This window comes from Alligator sinensis, unplaced genomic scaffold (assembly GCF_000455745.1).
Source record: "Alligator sinensis unplaced genomic scaffold, ASM45574v1 scaffold394_1, whole genome shotgun sequence".
Taxonomy (NCBI): Eukaryota; Metazoa; Chordata; order Crocodylia; family Alligatoridae; genus Alligator; species Alligator sinensis.
The window spans coordinates 190664-199012 of record NW_005842273.1 but is presented as its reverse complement, the minus strand read 5'-3'; the positions used below and the strand labels follow the sequence as shown (position 1 = coordinate 199012).

The 8349-nt window shown below is 51.0% G+C and overlaps 1 pseudogene; it reads left to right on the top strand.

The window, feature by feature from the left end:
- The window catches only part of LOC112550980, a 45837-nt pseudogene extending 43097 nt beyond the window's left edge, over positions 1-2740 (top strand).
- The last annotated feature ends 5609 nt before the right edge of the window (positions 2741-8349 follow it).

The window sequence follows — 8349 nt, the reverse complement described above, 5'->3', positions numbered from 1 at the left end:
TTCCTGGGACCTTCTTGCCAGGGGCATGCTCATGGCACAGGGCACGCACAGAGGGAAGCCAGCCCCAGGTCACCTCTCCAGAGGGCAGTGGAAATGCATAGGGGGTGCATGAGGATGCACATGCACCCACTAAGAGTGTTGGTGCCCCCCCGAGAGTGCTGGGTGGGGAGTGCACCAGGAGAAGTGATTTCCTCCGTGGCCAATCCCAATGACCTGGAAGCACCAGCGGCGCACTGCTGGTAGTTGTGGGTTGGCAGGATCGGCCATGGGGGTGGAGGGGGGAACCCCTTCCCCCTGTTGGCAGGATCAGCAAGTGGCTCCCCTGACTCAGGAGGCACCAGTCACCCATTCTATAGAGGATCCCTTGGAGGAGGGCAGGGGTGCCACCAACTCTTCTTCCCAGTCAGCCAGAAGCCTCTCTCACCCTGAGACTGGGTGCTGTGGGTCTGTCAGTAATGGATGGGAATGCTTGGCCTGTAGGAGAAAAGCAGGGGAGTTGGCCTGGAGCTGTGCCAGCAGGTGCGGCCAGGAGCCAGGCCTATCACAGCCTGGGAAGCATAGAATCATAGAAAGTTAGGGTTGGAAGGGACCTCAGGAGATCATCTAGTCCAACCCCCTGCTCAAAGCATAACCGTCCCCTACTAGATCATCCAAGTGAAAGCTTTATCTAGCCAGGTTTTGAAAATCTGGGTAACCTGTTCTTGCATTTTACTACCCTCCTAGTGAGAAAATTCTTCCTAATATCAAACCTGAACTTCCCTTGCTGCAACTTGAGATCATTGCTCCTTGTTCTGTCATCTGCCAGCACTGAAAACAGTTTAGCTCCATCCTTTCAAACTCCCCTTCAGGTAGTTGAGGGCTGCTATGAAGTCCCCTCTCAGTCTCCTCTTCTTTGACTAAATAAGCTGTTATCCTCATAAGTCATGTCCCCCAGCCCCCTCACCATTTATGTCACCCTGCAACACACTCTCTACAATTTGCTCACATCCCTTCTGTAGTAGGTGCCCAAAACTGAATACAGTACTCCAGATGTGACCTTACCAGTGCTGAATAGAGGGGAATAATCACTACCCTAACAGTGCAGCCCAGTATGCTGTTAAACTTCTTGGCAACAAGGGCACACTACTGACTGATATTCAGCTTATTGTCCACTGTAAAGCTCAGGTCCTTTTCTGCAGAGTTGCTGCCCACCCAGTCAGCCCCCAGCCTTTACCAGTACATGGGATTCTTCCATCCTAAGTACAGGACTTTGCACTTGTCCTTATTGAACCTCATGAGATCCCTTTTGGCCCAATCCTCCAATTTGTCTAGGTCACTCTGAATCCTAGCCCTACCCTCCATCATAGCTACTCCTCCCCACAACTTAGTGTCATCTGCAGACTTGCTGAGGATGCACTCTATGCCATCTTCCAGGTAGTTGATAAAGACATTGAACAAAACTGGCCCCAGGAATGTCTGCTGGGGGTACTCCACTTAATACTGGCTGCCTAGTAGACATTGAGCCATTGATTACTACTCTCTGAGCCTGATGCTCCAGCTAGATTTCTATTCCACTTACAGTCCATTCATCTAGCCCATACTTCCTTAGCTTGCCTGGGAAGAGGGTGCAGAAAGCAGGCTGCTTGTGGGCAGCACCCAGTGGCCAACCTGGTCCTGTGGAGTGAGCAGGGAGGTGGGCTCAGCCAGTGGTCACCTGTGCCAGGGTCTTCTTGACTGACTTACCATGGTCCTTGTGCACCTGTGTGTGCACAACCCCTCATCTGAGGCTGAGCAGTGCACAGCCCCCTGGTATAGTGTATGTTATCTCAAAAATGTTGCAAATTCTCACAAACAGCCACGTTCCCTTGGCTGTGCAGGTCCAGCAGCTGCACACAAGGGTGAGGTGCCAGCTCTGCATGGGGATGCACTGTCATGGTCACTTCCAGCTTTAGCCAGGACCCTGCATATGTTCTGGCTCTGGCTGCTGCCACCATGGTGGACGAGTGGCTGGTAGGCTCAAGAACCCAGCACACAGAGGACACTGCATGAGAGCAGGAGAGGGTCAAGCACAAGGTAGAGATGGACTGGGCATACCGGGCATTCTGGGACATGCTCCTGGCCTTTGAAAAGAGGCAGTTCCCCTTCCTCAAGAGGATGGAAGAGGCCCAGAAGCAGCAGGCCACTGTGGTGGCCAGGTCAATGGAGGCTACGGGAGACAACCACTGGGTGCTGGACACCATCCTGGACCTTGTGGTCACCTTTGTGTTTCCTGCTGCCCTGCCCCCAGCCCTAACACTGCCTGCCCCTTTGCAGCTGCCCCCCCAGTGGGCATGGGCTGAGGTGCAGGGTTGCCTCCAGTGGCCAGGTCCCCTTGCCCCACCACAAGCCCTGAGTTCCCCACAAGCTGCTCCCCACCCCATCTGGGCCCACCCTCGCCACTCATCCTGGCTCCATGTGGCTCTGGAGCAGGAACTGCTTGCAGTGGGACCAGTATCGCATATGGGCCCTGCTGGCCCTGGCACTTGTTGCAGGAGGGGGAGCCACCCATGGCAGCAAAGCAGTGGCTGATCTCACCCCCAAAGGAATACCCCAACCAGTGGCTTCACCACAGCATGCACACCTGCAGTGGTGTGGCCAAAGGCCAGGGTGATGGGTGCTCCCTGGGCTCCACCCCCTATGTGTCCCTACCCCACTGCCCCCCACCCTAGGAGGAAATACAGAGCACACTAGACATAGTTTGCATGGAGAAGACAGTGCTTAATTGGTGCTGGGTGGGGTGGTTGATGGAGGGGCTGTGTGAGTCAGAGGAAGCAGGGAGGAGCTTTGTGGTTAGGGAAGGAAGGGGAAATGAGATTTGTTAATCGGGAGGGAAAGGAGGATGGAGTCTTTATTTGTGGAGGGGACTGAAGTGCTTTTCTCAAAACTGTTCACAGTTAGCATTGTGCGGGGGGTGCACAGCAGGGCTGGGGTCCAGGGCTGGCCATCCCAGTGGCCTACAGTGGGGAGTGCAGAAGAAAGTGGTCCAGCAGAACCTCTTTCATTCAGTGCCCTGGCTCCCACTGCTGGGTGTGCAGCTCACCCAGGGACTCAACTGGCGGGGGGGGGGGGGAGGGGGCATAGCCATTGCTGCCACTGCACCTGATGCTCCCAGTGCCAGGTGTCTTCCACCCACTGTGCCTCATTTGGACAGGTCTTGCAGAACAGCTCCCCCTGGGCATTACAGATGTTTTGCAGCACACAGGCTTTGATGATGGGAATGTTGGCCTCCATGACCTGAAGGCAAGCACTGAGGTTGTGCCAGTGTCCCTTCAGGTGGCTGAAGGTGCACTCCACCAGAGCATGGGTCCAGTCAAGGCACCTGTTGAAATGTGCCTGATGGGGTGCAGCTGGCTGGTGTAGGGCCTCATGAGCCAGGAGAAGAGCAGGAAGGTGGGGTCACCAATGAGGAGGGGAAGGACTACCTCCTCACCCTGTTGGAGGTTTGGCACCCTTGGCATGAAGCACTCAGTCTGAACCAGGGCTGGCAGGGCTGACTAGTGGAAGACACAGGTATCATGGGCATTGCCTTCCCAGGCCATCCTCACATTGTTGAAGGCACCGCAGTAGTTGATGACAGCTTGCAGTACAATGGAGTAAAAGCCCCACTGGCTGTAGTAGGGGAGGTCACCATGGGGTGGGCAGGTGACAGGGACGGGTCCTGTCCAGGGCCCTGATACACTGTGGTAAACCCAGGGCATGGAACTCCACCACCACCTCCAGGCGTCATGTACCTGAAGCACGGTATACCCCAGCACATCCTTGAGGGCACTACAGACCTACAGGACAGCCTCCCCAGTGATTGCCTTGCCCATGCCAAAGAGGTGGATGATGTAATGCAGGCTGGTATCTAGCTTGAGCAGTGCAATGGCCAGCTGGGTGTCCATGGGAAGGAGCAGCTTCATGGTGGTTACCTGCCACTCTAGGTGCAGGTGGGGCTGATCAAGGAGCTCCTGAAAGGTGGCCCAGGTCATCCAAAGGGACTCTAGCCACTGCTCACCATCCCAGGTGTTCTGGACAACTTGCATCCACCAGTCCTCACTGGCTGCTCAGGCCCACAGGTGGTAGGGCTGCCAGTGGCAGCAACCACATGGGCATTGTTGGTGTTTCTGCCAGGGTCTGGGTGGCAGCCCAGGTGCTGAGCAGCAGCAGTGCAGTGGCAGGGGGCTTCAGATGCTGTGGTAAGTCAGGCCACATGGCTGCATATGCTGAGACTGACCTGGGCCAGGCAACTGACACCGCAGCAGTGAAGCACAGAGAGCAGGGTGGTGAGCAGGAGCCTGGGGTACAGGTCATTGCTCCCAGGGCCTGGGTGTGGAACAGCCATTGCACAGTGGGCACAGGCTCTGGTGACAGAGTAAGGCAGGTGGCCAGGGAGCATCACATGGAACTGACTTTTAAAGAGGGCCCCTGGGTACAGGCAGCTGTGGCCAGAGCCTCTAGCTTTCCCCGGCTGCTGCAGGAAGTGACTCAGGGCCAGAGGAGGTTGGGAGCAGACTAGTGCCATGAGAAGCAAATCTGCTTTCAAATGGCTGCACGTGTGGATACCTTCCCAAGGTGGGTTTACTCCACAGTAAATTACTGTTCAGTAAACCCATAATAGCACTAATTGCATGTGTAGATGCAACCAGGGTAGTTCTCTTCCTGTGGATATTGAGGAACTTGTGTTTTGTTCTAGAGTATTAGGGAAGACTATGTGCTGATATGTCCATAGGTCTTTTTTGAATTTAGGACGTTTAACTCTGGCAATTTCAGGGTACTGAATTCAGTGAAGCAGGTGGTCCCTTATAGATGTATGCTCCTATGCTATCTTTCTATGTGGGTTCATCTAAATGTGCCATTAATCCAAAGCAGTGAACTCCAGAGCAGTTTAAGCCAGAGTAAACTACTCCTGGGCACAGTATCTATATATGTACCCAGGACAGAAGCATTTTGAGCCAGGGTGGAGCAGTTTATTCCAGGGCATGGGAGACAGAGTGTTAGCCCTGGGTTCTGGGTGGAAATGTTGGGTTGCAGAGGGGCTGTCTGGGGCACAAGTGTGGAGAACGTACAGAGCCATATGGCTAGGCAGCAGGATTCTTGCCCACTGCTGCCTGGATTGATCAGGTACAATTTACACCTGCAGTCAGTGTCTACATGTGTATTTAATCACAGCTAATGACTCTGCATAAATTAGCAGGGATCAACCCCGACATGAAAACCTGCCACCCTGTCATGAAAACCTACTCAAGTTTGGCTGTAACTTACCATGACAATTCTTAGTTCTTGAAAAGGGAAAAAAATGTTTTCTCTTACAAGATTTTAAAAAGTGAAACAGGGTTGGCTGTTGACTTGCATAAACAGAACCAAAATTGGAAATTAGCAACTCCAGATGCTCTTTTGTACTCCTGCAGCTCAAAAACAGTATTTTAAAATTGAGTTTTTAGTGAGAAAAGTACAAAAGATATTTTTACTAAAAAGCAGCTACTTCATATGCATTGTAATATTATTCAACAATTCATAAGACCTTTCAGCACTTGAATCTAGCATGTACGTGCAGCACTCTCTGACACTATAAAGCTTCAAAAGGATCCATTACCATCTCCTAGTTTACAATCTGTGCAATATCAAGTTACATGATAGACAGGGCTATTACTCAGCCTATTGTGCCACCTTTCTTATTTCTGAGGGGAAAAAATTAAACAAATGGTATGAAATAGAAAAATAGGTATTAACATCTAACAAACTTGTTTCAAAATATTACAATGTGCATATTATAATACATGTCAATTATTGTGTCATTCAGTGAAGAAATCAAATCAAAATAATAATTTACATTCAGCACTTTATAATCATTGCTGAAAGAAACGATATCCACTTTCTGTTAGAAAGCCAGTTTGGAGAGTAACTTTGCTAAAACACACTTTGAGAACATATGGAACTAATGAAAAAGGCTTCATTTTTTGGAATATTTTATAGGCTGAGATAAACTTGTATATATTAGTAATTCCAGTCCCACTTCAATCTACCTAAGGCCTATTTGTGAGTACTATAATGATGGGAAAAATGCTTTTCTTAGCAATGGGACTATTTTTGACCTATACACTATATAAAAGAAAGAGATTCTGTGTCCACAATAATGTGTTTAATAACCTACACAATAATGTGTTTAATAACCTATCTACTCCTTTAAGACAGATTTTGGCAACAGCAAGAAACTTTTTGGCTTTAGCACGGCTATTCATATAACAGGGCTACAAGATCAGTATACTTCACTTTAGAGAAGATTTAGCAGCAGCTTGCATATTTTTACTTCAGTAAAGATATTTACTGTTAACAATCAGCCATATTTTGGCCTCACTTATACAAATATAAAACCTGAATAACTATTGCCTTCAGCTGGAGTAAGAGCTCAACAAGTAAAAAAGGAAGGTTCAAGAGGAGCAGATATTTCTTAGACATCTGAATGTCACATTCCTGCATATGAATCTCTTTACTAGCTTGTGCAGGAGAGAGATTCAGTTGCCTCTATAGACAGAATCTCCCAGTTAAGTGGAGATGTAGTGACTCAATCTAAAGCAGGAATAGGCATCCCCTGGCATAGCTGCCAGAGGGTAGCACGCAAAGGCATTTTGTTTGGCATGCATACCTCAGGGCAGACAGCAGAAAATGGGTCGGGGCTGCACTGCCACAGTAAGGATTGGGCCCCTCACAGCTCCCCTGCTGTTCACCCCTAGCAAAGCAACATCTTACAACAAAACTGTAGGCAAAAAAATGATAAAGAGCAAGCAATGTAAGGCAAGGTTGAGAGAGCAAGGCATGTTTAGCTTGGGGAAAAGGAAATTAAGGGGAGACATGATAGCAGTTTTCAAATATTTTGAAGAGCTGCCATAAGAAGAAAAGTGAGAATAACTGCTGTTCCTTGTTTTAGAGCAGTGGTCACCAACCAGATGATGGTGATCAACTGGTCGATTGGGGAGCCCCTGACCATCGATCAGGGACAGTAAGTAAGAAAGCCCCTGACTGGTCAACCAGGGAATCCCTCACAGTTGATTTAAGTAAGTTTTAGGATTGAATGTCAGAGGCTTCACAATTGGGAGCAGCGGGATGCATGTGGAGAGTGGCTGGGGTGGGACACAGTCCAGGAGGTAGGACTGGCAAGACCCACATGGCTGGGTTAAGCCGTATCCCCTGCTGCCGGGCCAGGCCAGGTGAGTGGGACGATCCTCCTCCATGTCCCCTGTCTCCCTGGTGTAGGCCTCCAGATCTGCGCATGGGACGAGGCAGCTGCCACTGTGATGCCCAGGGTGACGCTGGGAATGGGGCTACAGGGAGAGGATGCAGGCACACAAAAATTCACCATAGCCTGCCCAAAACACCTTCCCAGAGCGACGCGCCCCCCCCCCTGCAACCCAAGCTGCCATTCCTGGGCAGCTGCCCCACTCCAGTCCTGTCTCCATTTCCGGTTCTGCACAGCTGACACAGGTCACCCCCAGCTTGGGACCAGCAGCTCAGAGCAATAAAACAGCAGAGGGACAGTGGCAGTGCCCAGCAGTGGTGTCTTTTGTCCAGTGCACAGTGCAGCTGGGGTCTGCAGCACAAATAGGCCCCAGCTTGCAGCGCAGTTCTGGCAAGTCCCCAAGGAAGAACCCAGCACCGCCCCAGCCCCAGCCCACAGTAGCAGCCAGCCCGGTCAGTGTGCAGATCTGGGGGCACATTTCCCCTGTGCCCTACCAGGCTGCGTGCCCCCCCCCTCCCTGCAGGCCCCAGATGAGCCACTCATGGCTCTTTCCAGCACCCCATCTGTGCAGGGCCTGCCCCTGACCCAGCATTGCTCCCTTTCTCACTGCTGTGGGGTGGGGGCAGATCAAGGCCCCAGTGGTGAGGGAGGTGCAGAGCATTGGTAGAAACAGGAGCTAGGGATAGTGGGGGACAAGCGGAGGCCTGGGGGGCATGTGCCCTGCCCCTCCCATGGCCCTTTCTCCTCTCCTTGCCCATTTCCCCCACAGACTTACCTGCTGCCCAACTTGCCCCCCCGCAGACTGACCTGTAGGGTGGGGGAGGGGTGGGGGTGGCACATGGTAGATCTTTGGTTATTTTTTAATTCAAAAAGTGATCTACTTAAAAAGGTTGGAGACCACTGTTTGAGAGGGTAACACATGAAGCAATGGATTTCAACTGAAGCAAAATAGAATAAGTTTAGATATTGGGGGGAGGGGGAAGGAAACAAACAAAAAAAATCCCAGTACTTACTGTTAGAAGAGTAAGGCAGTGCAATAGATAACTCAGGGGAAGTTTTGGAATCTCCTTCATTACAAATTTTCAAGAGAAGGCTGGAGAAGCATTTGGCATGGA